Source organism: Gopherus flavomarginatus, chromosome 7 (assembly GCF_025201925.1).
Source record: "Gopherus flavomarginatus isolate rGopFla2 chromosome 7, rGopFla2.mat.asm, whole genome shotgun sequence".
NCBI lineage: Eukaryota > Metazoa > Chordata > Testudines > Testudinidae > Gopherus > Gopherus flavomarginatus.
Window position 1 is genome coordinate 106,274,283 of NC_066623.1, and position 13,068 is coordinate 106,287,350.

Below are 13,068 nucleotides of genomic sequence, written 5' to 3' on the forward strand. Positions count from 1 at the left end.
TTTACCAAATACAGTAGTAATTTATAAGAAAAATAAAGTTCTTCTAAAAGTTTGGATACATTTTTACGCTAGACACCCTATTTCTATATCCATTTTCTCTGACCAAACAGTTCAATTGGAGACACTGCAGAAATCTGAATAGGATGTACTGAAATTGTGAGGAAAAGTTACACACACAAGTTAGATGGGCAATGGTGACTAAGCCAGCTGGAACTGCTACATTTAACCTTTCGTGGAAGAAAACAGGGTAGGAAGAAACAACACACAAGCATCTTTTATTAATTTTTTTTTCAGTAGGAATTCAATTTAAATGAAATATAGAAACAGATTTAATTCATACAAAATAAAGTCAGGTATAGCAACACTTAACAGCAAACATGAAGTAGTATGATGGGCATTTAAAATTCTTAAACACAAAATTATACATTTTTAATCTGTATTAGAGATGGGGGAGGATTTGACAGAGTTTATATTTCCATTGTATCTGTGATATAGTTAGTCTTACTTTGTGCGGGGTTATTTAAAAACAGATTCATAACTTGTGAAGTAAGCAGACATCTGAGTGGTGTGTGTGTGTCTGTACGTGGAAAATAGTGGAGAGATCTGAGAAAAATACTTATCCATTTCACATAGAAACATTTTTAGAATTAGTCACCGTTGTTCTTGACCTAAACACTGTGTTTACTGACTGGGGAATTATCTAGTGAATCTATGGCCAGGTCTGTCACTTTTAAAAGGCAGAAGGAAAGAATGCAAGAGAAATGTGTTGTAGAACTATGCTTTGCTAAGGTCTGGCTTGTCATGGTCCACGTAACAGTATATGGGATTTTTAACCCTGTTAGTGAAAGAACTCTGAGCAGGATTGTCCTGTTGAGCCTTATACCTATCAGCAGCAAGTCAGAACTGTGTAGCCTGCATATGTTCCACATGGTGCTGTCCCCTGCATGCTGCTTACCAGGTGTGGAAGGGAAACCGCTCTTATACCCACATGGAATGTGTCTCAGCTACAGAGTTACCATGTGTAACAGCTTGAGTATTCCCATTAACTCAACCCCTGTCCACACCCAAACCTCTCTCTCATGTGTGGTGGTGCTAGTAACACTAGTTGGCAGGCACGACCAGGCATATGACAGTTCTTGAGTGAGCTGCCCTTGTCAGCTGTCACTGTAGTGTGAATGTAGGCTGGAGCTGACACAGTTGAAGGCCAGTAGTCCTCCATTGCCTTCTCACAATATCCGCAGGGCCCTTTGCAGTGTTGTCTGTGGAGTCTGTCAGCTCTACACACTCCCATGTAATCTATCTTGGTATTTATAACTGCACTCATCACTACAGTGTCTGAGTGCCTGGCCTTAGTTTCTCTTGCACACACACAGCTGATTGGATTTCATGTGCAGAGCTGAGCAACCCCACTTGCATTTTGTATTTCATATTGCAGTTGCCTCTATGCATTCCACAGTCAGTGCTCTTCCCTAAAATGTACCATCTGGTTTATGTCTATGGATTTATGTCAAGTGTTTTAAGTCTAGGGGGTTCATTGAGTATTAATGCAACAAAACCCAACTGAAGCAAAAATAAAATATGTATTGAAAATTCCTGTAATGTGCTAAAAATTCTTTTTGGAGAGCTGTGGTGGACCCTCAAATTCCCCCTCACCCCGTGTGCAGTAGGAATTCAACTCTAGGAGTGCAGGGCTATAGAGTTGCCCAGCAGACCTTAGAAGTCTCACACTTGCTGGGAGTTAATCATGAAGAGTGAAGGGGCTTGGAGGGGCCATTTTTTTTAGGTAATGCAAATTATTTTTAAGGACTGATTTTATAAAAACGTGTTTACTCCTTAGAATGTGTCAGTTTACCTAAAAATAAACAGCAAAACTTAGGACCCCTGCAAATAAGTACATAAATAGAACTAACTATAAAAAAGACCTGAAGAAGAGTTCCGTGTAAGCCCCAAAACTTTTCTCTCTCACCAACAGAAGTTGGTCCAATCAAAGATATTACCTCACCCCACCTTGTCTCTCCAGTATCCTGGGTCCGACAGGGCTACAATAACATTGCATATAGCACAGGAAATGCAGCTATGCCAATGAGACGCTACCCCATGTCTTCTGTAGCTGAAAGCCCCATTCCTCAGTCTGGCAGCTGTGCTCAAATGCCATCCCAGACTGCCTGGTCAGAGCCATCTTGCCATCCATGAGGAAGGTTGCTATGATCTCAACCATCCCTGGAACGGACTGCCAACTGCAATCAGACATTGTCATCATCAACGAGGAACAGAAGATCATCATAGTAGACTTCACAGTTCCTGTTGAAAACAGGACCTTGGCCTTCCACGACACCCAATCATTAAAGTTAGCGAAATACTCCCCTCTGGCAGACACCTTGAAAGCTAGGGGCTACAGAGTTCAAATTTACCTGTTGATCGTCAGAGCCCTGGGAGAATTGGACCCCAATAACAAGCGAGTGTTGCGAGAATGCAGAATCAGTCAATGCTACGCTCGTCTGATGTGGCAACTCATGGTGTCGGACGCCATCAGATGGTTGAGGGACATCTAACTAGAACACATCTCCAGGCATTGGCAATACTAAGAGAGCTGAGCTGGAGTGCCTAAGAGAAGCAAAATCGGAAAGTAACTGAAATACTTCTCTGATTGATTATATCTATTAAGGGACAACCTATCCTAAATTCTCAATTACTGAGGGACAATCTATACTCATTAATATATTTGCTTTCTACAACCAGCTCTCTGCATAACTTTTCATTAGTGATGTACCCAAATACTTAGATGCTAATATCTGCATTGTTTTGTTAAATTTATTAATTTTATTTGGGTTATTGCTGATTATGTACTATATGTATTGTATTTTAAACCACCCTTTGTACCTTTGGATAATTTAAGCATGATACCCAGATGTACTGGCAGTCTTTCCTTAACCTATGTATTATATAATTTTAACTTTAGTTTTAATATTTTTTTAAAATCTGTTCTTTAAAAAAAATAATAAAAGGGTGGCATGCAGCTTTCCCAACTGCCACCTGGGGGAGCAATCTGCCTGTTCATTCTAGCTGCAATGTGTAGCTTCAGTGAGATAGACTTCAACAAGTTAAAATGTAAGTTTTTAAAAAGATTGCACAATCTTTTGCACCTCTGCTATTGTGCACTTTAATGCTCTTTTTTTCGTAATCACAAACATCCATCATACATTGTAGAATCCTAGTAATGGCTCAAACGATGGTTCCTTATGGTTTGTCCCGCAGATGTTGTAGTGGAAGCCACAGCAACCCTAGCTTCTCTTATTTTGACCATGAAGCCACAACCTATATGATGTGAGACAAATGTTCCCAAAGACCTAGCTTTTCAGGATGCACTGAGGTCAGAAGTAATGTGGCCACAAAGTCATTCTAACTGACTTCTCCATCCACTCAGTTTTCCTTTCCCTGGCAGGTGTGAGGAACTTGCTTCAGTCTAAGATAGTTGTGATTCAAGGTGGTCTCCTCCATCTTTCTTCTGACATATTCTCCTTCGTCACCCTGGGCCTTCCAGCAATAATCCAGTTACTTAAAAAAAGCACACTTTCTTTGACCCACTTTCCCTCCTACTATTTGTTGCTTTCTCTCTTTATATTAATTGTCAACAACTCCCATTTCTTGGGTACCTACTTAACGCCTCTCAAACCTGCCCCATCCACCTCTTCTTAATAAAAAAAACTTTTGACCTTCTCCCTCTTCTTGCCTCATCCCTCTCTGAGGGGGAACCTTCTCTCTAATCACCTCTCATACAACAGGGCCCTCATCCACTTTCTGCCTAGTACTCTGGCCATAGTATGGGATCTTTTTTTCTGCCATAAAGTTAATTACTACCTTCTTTCTTATTGTTCATTTTCTTTTACTTTAGTGCATCCTCTGGCACTGTGGACTCTGCTGTCCCTCTGCCTCACTGCCTCCAATGGCTATTTAGGTATCTTTGTTTCCTTGCTGGACAGGCTTCTGTCCCTATGTGTCCCTCCACTCATTCCCTTCACTGGTGTACCAAGAACCATCTCCTTCAGTGCCACAAGGATCAATTCTTGGCCCTCTGCTTTTTTCTATCTACTTAGTCTCTGTTATTTTATGACTACCTCTAGATTTAACAACCATCTTTATGATGCTGACACGCACGTGTATGTATTTTTTTACACCTTTAATCACCTCTCTGTATTGAGCAGGTAAATTTGTGGATTTATCTTAGCTTGCTTCATCTAAAGGTGTTGAGTATGAAATAATTTATCTTGGTTAAAAGAAGTACGTATTGTAAAACACAACTCTAGACTTTCTTCATCTCTCTTCTCTTTAAACATATATTTTCTCCCTATATCTCTATTATTGGTCTAATACCTTAGTGCTTTTATTCATTCCCCACACAATAGCTATACACCATGTACTCTACTATTTATATCCAACAATGGAGGATGTTTGGTATTTAATTCCATAAAGAGAGGGATACATTTTGAAAGACGATCTGTGAATAAGACCCTGATCCCACAAATGCTTTTATAACATGAGTAAGTTTATGCATGTGAGCAGTCCCACTGAATTCAGTAGGGAAATTCAGGTGTAAATGTGTTTGCAGGACTGGAACCTAAAGTTGTATTATGTGCTGTGGCAAGTGGTTAGTATTTTGGTCAGCCCAGCAGTGTACAAAAATTAAAGACTCAGAATTGCTTGTCTGTTATGTTTGTTTCTTTGTGCATGTCTCTGTTTACTGATGGTTCTGGTTTTGCTGTCAGGGCAATGATACTTTTTTTTTTTTTACAGCTCAAAAAAAGTCAGTACAGTACGAAATTTTCTTAAGTATTTTCCCAGAGATCCTCTGGGGTCCCCAGTTTCCTCTCTGTTGTATGAGCGGAACAAATACTCTAAATTCCACTCCAAACTCTTAAATCCTGGTCCAGTGAAGTGCCCATGGTAATCAACTACCCTGAAAGAAAGAAACAAACACATTGAGGAAAATCCAAAAGTTAATTAAACAGTAAATCAACTGCAGCTACCCATCTGGCAGGCTGGAACAGAAGTTGCTCTATGCTTCTGGGGCTGAACAGACTTTTCAGTAGGCAGCAGGTTTAAAACAAATAAAAGGAAGTTCTTCCCGCAGTGCACAGTCAACTTGTGGAACTCCTTACCTGAGGAGGTTGTGAAGGCTAGGACTTTAACAGCATTTAAAAGAGATCTGGATAAATTCATGGTGGTTAAGTCCATAAATGGCTATTATCCAGGACAGGTAAGGAATGGTGTCCCTAGCCTCTGTTTGTCAGAGGATGGAGATGGATGGCGGGAGAGAGATCACTTGATCATTGCCTGTTAGGTTCACTCCCTCTTGGGCACCTGACATTGGCCATTGTCGGTAGACAGGATACTGGGCTAGATGGACATTTGGTCTGACCCGGTACGGCTGTTCTTATGTTAACTAAAAATACTGGAATTCCTTCTTCTGAATTACTAAACTGCAGGAACTAGCCAATGAAGCTGGGACAAATGTGTAATATACATGAATTATAAATTTGTGGGCTAAATCTATAATCAATTCTGTATAACGGCCAAAGCTGTGATAGGTGCTCACTGCAACGAGAAAGACGAGACTCCCAACCCCAAGAAGCTTCTCAACTAATATTAGACAAATTGCAAAAAGGCTGTAAGAAGACAGGAGGGAGGAGGTGGATGAGGGAAATAGAGTGGTAACAACATAATCACAGGGTTACTCAATGAAGGCTAGTGTACAGCATGGTGAGGTGAAAAACCATAAAATAAATAGGTGTCATAAATGGCTAATTTCTTGTAGGCATTGCAGCACGGTCTTATGGAGAGACTGGAATTAACAGACTGATTTCAGTGTGGGTTACATCTGCTTATGTGTAGGTTGAATCTGATATTTGTCTTTGTGTAATTAATAGGGAAATTGCTACTGTCTTTTATCATGGAACTCAAAGGTTCCATTTACAATGGTGGTTAATAGCCTACAGCAACACTTTTGAGTGAGACACCTCTAAAACTGATCAAACTCTCTCAACACTAGATCCTAATCAACTGCCCAAAGATTCGAACCCTGGGTTTAAATTTTGCTATCTAAAATGAATTCTCTCTCTCAGATTCTCTGTCTTCTTTTTGAGTGCATCTCAAAAGACAACAAACATGGTGTGAGTCCAGGAACGATGTGGCCTGGTGTAGTAAAGTGCTATTAGTGTGTCATATTATGATATTAAAGGTGCTATGCAAACTGAATTTTTAATGAATGACATACTATATATACAAAGCAATGGGGATGAAATCAATGGGCCCAGCATGAGGCCTACGTGGCTCTTAAGTCTTCCTTGAAATAGGGCTTTGTGCTGGCCCTGTGCATTTTTTCCCCCGGCAGTGCTACATTTTCATTGTACATTGTCTAGTGTGGCTTTGGTGTCAGGAATATTTCATCTAGTTTGGAGTTAATGGTCCTGCCATTTAAACTTGTGATTATGTCTTCTGGATGGATTGGCACTATATGTGCACTGGGGAACAAACAGACTTAGGTCTAGCTGAGGTAATGAGCTGACACTATTAACTAGTGTGCAAAACCTGCTTATTTTACAGTTGCCTTGCCCACCCACTTCTACCCTCTGACACATTTGTTCTGTTGCTTCTTGTCATAATCCTAGACTATGAGCCTTTTGGAAAAAGGGATTGTCTTCTGATTACTGCTCTGTACAGCACTTAGCACAGTGGTGCCCTTAACTGGGGCCCCGAGGTACTATTTTAACATAGTTAATAAATAAAATAACAATAATAATATACTGCTTTAAAAAGTGTTAGCAAAAAGGAAGATTAAAATAAAAAGATGAAATTAGTGTCTTAGGTCAGTTGTAATATGTAGTAATGCAATTAATTAGGTAGCCAACTTAATCAAATCAAATTAAAATATGTAGGAGTATTCAGTATCTTCTGCTTGATACACACGCTCACAGGACTTACATGTAGGCACTGAAAGAAGACCCTACACTGTAGCATAATAAAACCCAAATCTGGATTTGCTGCACACTTCCTGTGTGAGTTTGGGGAAATTTCTTCCCTGCTTTGTCTGTTTGCCCATCTGTAATAATACTTACCCAGCCCACAAGGTTGTTGTGAGGGGTAATTAATAAGATTGTACAGTGCTTAGAGATTGTGGATGGAAGTACTACAGATAGTACTCCAAAGACCTATAGAAGAAAGTAAAACCTTGGCCAAGACAAATTTCCATATTCCCTTCATTTATTTTAGTAGTCCACTATACCCTGTACACTTCTTGTTCCACTAGTGCTATCCCATCCCTCCCAGTTGAGCCCTGAGTCACACAAGAGTCTAACAAGAAAGAAGCTCTAGTATGGCTGAATGTGAATTTTGCAATTCCAGCAACTTTGTGAAGATGCACAGTGCCCTTGGGCTGTACAATGGCATGGTGCTCATGTGGTGTAAAGAGGATTATCGTGGGATGTTTGGCAGGGTTGGACTTGGAGACAGTGCCACAAGCAATACTAGGTCATAATGTGCCCTCTCCAAAGTCAGAGACAGAGCCTACACGTGCTTCAGACGGCTGTTTGGAATGCCTTCCTAGGCTGAGTGTCTAGGTCCTTGCCTTGAATCAATGCAAGTCAGTGAGAGAGAGAATATCAAAGAACAGCACCACCAGCTGTGATGAGACAAAGCCACAAACCCCCATTATGTACATTGGCTGTTCTGGAACATCGTTTTTGGAAAGGGATGAGGTGAGTATGCTTCCTAGAAGCAGAAGTGGAGTAGGGATTTGTGGGGCCCTGGGCCAGAGCAAGTGCGTGTGTGGGGGCTCTCCACCTCTTCTGCCTGCAGTCATCACTCCTTCCACCCCTGCACTCCTCATCTTCTACTCCAGTCCCCTGCACTCAAGGCAGGACTATTATCTTTCTAGACCATCCCTGACACGTGATTGTCCAACCTGCTCTTAAAAACCTCCAATGACTGAGATTTCACAACCTCCTTAGGTAATTTATTCCAGCACTTAACCACCCTGACAGTTAGGAAGTTTTTCCTGATGTCCAACCTAACCCGCTCCTGTTGCAATATAAGCCCATTGCTTCTTGTCCTATCCTCAGAGGTTAACGAGAACAATTTTTCTCCCTCCTCCTTGTAACAACCTTTTATGTACTTGAAAACTGTCATGTCCCTATTGTTAGTCTCCAGACTAAACAAACTCAATTTTTCCAATCTTTCCTCCTAGGTCATGTTTTCTAGGCCTTTAATCATTTGTATTGCTCTCTGTATCTCTCTTTTCCACTCTTTTTATGGGCCAGATTTGAAATGGTCCTGATTTTAATGTGGAGCTTTTCTTCATCAAGCTTAATGCCAGAAGGGAGCACTGTGATCATCTAGTCTGACCTCTTGCGTGACCCAGGCCATTTAGAAGTACCACTGTTTTCCAGTCTGCTGCAATGGCTTCCTCAAGATATATAGATATGTTAAATATCTAACATACACAGGCTCACCATGCCCCCATCCCGACCCCCAAGTCCTAACAAACATCCTCTTTTCTACAAGAAGGATTTAAACAGAGACCAGATTAGCTTTCCAGGAGAATCCTGAAACCAGAATCTATCAGTAGCAAGTTATGTTTCCTGGAGCTAGAGACAATGTGGGGCAGATTCACCACCAGAACCTAGCAGAGCTCAAGTGCAGCGGGGACACAGGACCATGAAGGCGCTGGTTGTGGCTTCCTAATCTGAGCTAATCTGGCCCTGGAGCAAGTTAGAGCTACAGAGAAGCGGCTATAATGTCATCATCATCAGCAATCCCTCGATAGCTCTAATGTATGGCACCAATGTAAGGTCCTTTAGGGAGTCTGCTCTGCCATACCCTTTTCTCTCCCCAACCCTGGCACACCCCCAACATAACTTCTTCCCCCTTTCTGTTGAGGGTGAGGGATGGCTTGTGTAGGGTGTGGCAGAGCCCTCTTCGCCAGCTTTCCCTGGGTGCAGGTTCCTCTGCACAAGGGGAATTCTCCATCAGCTGCCTCTGCAATTTAAAATTCACTTTGCCCCAGACAATCCAGTTCTTAATTCTGTAAATGAAAACTGAGATTATGCAGCATGAGATGGCAGCCTTTCTGGGCCAATGCACACAGGAAGTGTTATACTGGTATGACCTCAGAGGTTTAAACTCACATCACACCTTACTTTATAGTGGTATAAGTCCTCATGTAGGTTCTAAGATAGGTACTGGTTTGCAAAGCTGTTGTGCAGTGCATCAGAATGGTTCTGGACTGGGGAAGGGAGAAACTGTCAATCTGCCATTCAGATGGATCAATGTAAATGATTTCTTCTCCTCTTTGTACCTCCACAGCCCTCTATTTGTGGTAAAAATTACCTTTGGTCTACATGTTCCCATGGGAACCATGATTCCCCTCCTCTCCCTGGCTTGGGTAAGCAATCCCCCCTCTTCCTCAGCTGCTGTGGCAAGAGATCCTCCTGATGTGTAGGGGCAGAATATGAATGTGGATGTGGATGTGAAGGTGCAACTGAGAAGGGGGAAGACACACAGTTGTAATGGGGATGTAGGAGATACATGAGTGTAATGTGTGTGTGTCCAGGTATACCTGTGTGTAACTGGTATGTATGTGTGTATGTGAATGCTCAGTGCACATGGGTATGGTGGGGAGCAGAGAGATTCACGGGTATACCCTGGTATAGTAGGGGTGTAACCGGTATGTGTACAGGTATAATGGGGGTGTATGGCTGTACCTAATGCACACAAGGTATAGAGTGTGTACAAATATATGAGGATGTATGCGTGTAACCGATGTGTGGGTGCGCACAAGTATACTGGGGATATAACTGGTGTGCTTTCAGATATAATGGGGGCGTATAGGTATAAATGGGGTATGTGTGTTTGTAGAGGAGGTGTACTTGGTGCGTGCACAAGTATAATGGGTGTGTATGGGTGTAACCAGTATGTGTATATTGTGTGTACACTAATATAGCAGGCATGTAATTGGTGTGTGCACAGGTATAATGGGTGTGTATGGGTGTAACCAGTATGTGTATATTGTGTGTGCACTAGTATAGCAGGCATGTAATTGGTGTGTGCACGGGTATAATGGAGGTGTATGGGTGTAACTGGTGTGTGTGTGCTCACAGGTATAGCCTGTGTGTAACCACTGTGTGTGTGCGCGCGCGCGTGCAGGTATAATGGGCTAGTGGAGGTGTAACTGGTGTATGTGCATGCACAGGTTTAGTGGGGCTGTGGGGTGTAACCCATGTGCATGCGCACAGGCGTACCTGGGATATAATCGGTGTGTGTGCACACAGGTGTACCAGAGGTGTAAATGGTGTGTGTGCACACAGGTATAGCAAGGTTGTGGGGCTGTAACCAATGTGTGTGCACATGAGTATAGCGAGGCTGTGGGATGTAATTGGTGTGTGTGTGTGCACAAGTGTAGCTGGGGTATAAATGATGTGCCCACAGATGTGGGTGAGTGTGCACACAGATATAGCAGAGGTGTAACTGGTGTGTGTGCACACATGTATAATGGGGTTGTGTGGGGGTGCACAGGTATAGCGAGGATGTAACCCTCATGTGTGTGCGCACAGAAGTATAGCAGGGCTGTACTGACCTGTGCTGGTGTGACCCTGGTGTGTGTGGATAGGTACAGCAGAGATGTAACAGGTGTGTGTACAGGTATAAGGAGGGTGTGGGGGTATAACCGGTATGTGTGTGCACAGGTATAAGGAGGGTGTGGGGGTATAACTGGTATGTGTGTGCACAGGTATAATGAGGGTGTGGGGGTATAACCAGTATATGTGTGCACAGGTATAGGCAGTGGAGTTGTGGGGGTGCAACTGATCTGTGTGTGTGCACAGATGTAGTGGGGTGTAGGTGTGTGTGCGTGCACACACAGGTGTAGTGGGGGTGTAACCAGTCTATGTGTGTGCACACAGATGTAGCTGGGGAGCTACCAGGATGTGTACACGCACAGGTATCACTGGGGTGTAACTGAGGTGTGTGTGCGCACACAGGTATAGCTGGGATGTAACTGGGGTGTGTGCACACACAGGTGTAGCGGGGTGTACCCAGTGTGTGTGCATGCACAGGTGCAGCAGGGGCGTTACTGGGATGTGTGCGCACACTGGTGTAGTGGGGGTGTAACCGGTCTATGTGTGTGCACGCAGGTATAGCTGGGGTGTTACCGGGATGTGTGCGCACAGTGGTGTAGTGGGGGTGTAACCGGTCTATGTGTGTGCACGGAGGTATAGCTGGGGTGTTACCGGGATGTGTGCGCACACTGGTGTAGTGGGGGTGTAACCGGTCTATGTGTGTGCACGCAGGTATAGCTGGGGTGTTACCGGGATGTGTGCGCACACTGGTGTAGTGGGGGTGTAACCGGTCTATGTGTGTGCACGCAGGTATAGCTGGGGTGTTACCGGGATGTGTGCGCACACTGGTGCAGTGGGGGTGTAACCGCTCTATGTGTGTGCACGCAGGTATAGCTGGGGTGTTACCGGGATGTGTGCGCACACTGGTGCAGTGGGAGTGTAACCGGTCTATGTGTGTGCACGCAGGTATAGCTGGGGTGTTACCGGGATGTGTGCGCACACTGGTGTAGTGGGGGTGTAACCGGTCTATGTGTGTGCACGCAGGTGCAGCAGGGGTGTTACCGGGATGTGTGCGCACACTGGTGTAGTGGGGGTGTAACCGGTCTATGTGTGTGCACGCAGGTATAGCTGGGGTGTTACCGGGATGTGTGCGCACACTGGTGTAGTGGGGGTGTAACCGGTCTATGTGTGTGCACGCAGGTATAGCTGGGGTGTTACCGGGATGTGTGCGCACACTGGTGTAGTGGGGGTGTAACCGGTCTATGTGTGTGCACGCAGGTGCAGCTGGGGTGTTACCGGGATGTGTGCGCGCACAGGAGCGCAGTCTGGCCCTGCTGTACCTGCGGGCTGCCACGGGGCTCCGCGCTCCCTCTGGCTGGGTTTCCCGCAGCAGCGCAGCTGACGGCTCCGCGCGGGGGACCGAACAGCAGCAGCAGCGCCGGTGACCGGCCGCCCAGCACACAGCGGGGAGGGCAGCCGGCTGCAGCAGCCTCCAGCGCCCCTAGCTCCGCCCTCAGGGCAGTCCCAGGTGCTCCAGCTCTTGGCCCGAGCTGGAGCCGCTGAAAGCCTCTGTTCAGCTCAGCTGCGCGCAGTCCCGGGGAGCCCTGCACCGCTTGGGCTGGTGCCTCCGCCCCGCCGGGTCCCTGTGCTCCTGCCCCCTAGCTGCCCTCTGCAGCCGGCGCTGTCTCAGGGTGCACCCTCTGCGCCCAAGGTAAGAGCGATCGCGGCTGGCCAGACTGCTCCAACTTTCCCCGGCCCCTCCGAAGCTTGGGGCGCCGGGCAGCAGGTGCCCGTGCTGGAGATTCCCATTCGCTCCTCTGGGCGCAGACCCGGGGCGAGACGAGGCTGGACTCCCCCTTCCCCCAGGTAGCTCCCAGCTGTACAGGCAGCTTGGCATGGTCAGGAAGGCGCTGACTGCCCAGCTCCCTGCGGGCTGGGGCATGGCATGGAGGTGCTGGGTGTATTTCAAACCTGGGACACTGGCCCCTCCGAAACAACAACTCGCGAGAGGCTTCCAAAGCTGCCATCGCCCCCAAGCAGAACTGCAGAGTGCGAAGCCCCCTGGGGCTCTCTGCTGCAGGAAGTGCTGGGACCCTGGAGAACTGCAGCCAACGCGCTGTGTGCTGAAACTGCCCGTTTTCTGAACTGAATGGCCAAAAAAACCCAGTGACTCCTGGCAGCCGCTGTGTTTATTGGCAACAGAGCTGAAGAGAAGAGGGTGATTTAACTTCCAGAGTTCTTAAAGGATGTTACATAGTCTCCTTGCTCTCTCTTCCTAGGGGCTATTTTTAATTTTAACACAGACCCTCTGTATTTCCCCTTCTTCAGGTACTATTATTATTTATGTCTGGTAGTGCCCACACTGGACTTAGATGCTTTCCTAACAGAAAAGCAGTCAAGGTATTAGATGTATACGGGACTGCCCCATTCCTATAAAAGAAGGTGTTATCTTGATATGGTG

The 13,068-nt window shown here is 45.2% G+C and overlaps 1 protein-coding gene across 2 annotated transcripts in view; it reads left to right on the plus strand.

Moving 5' to 3' along the window:
• The first annotated feature begins 12,148 nt into the window (after positions 1 to 12,148).
• Positions 12,149 to 13,068, plus strand: part of RAB3B (RAB3B, member RAS oncogene family) — a 133,480-nt gene continuing 132,560 nt past the window's right edge. Inside the window, exon 1 of one of the 2 annotated variants that reach the window (XM_050961686.1) lies at positions 12,149 to 12,318. The gene's annotated coding sequence lies outside the window, so the exon portion shown is untranslated. The remainder of the gene's footprint in view (positions 12,319 to 13,068) is intronic. The other variant, XM_050961683.1, reaches the window with a different exon arrangement.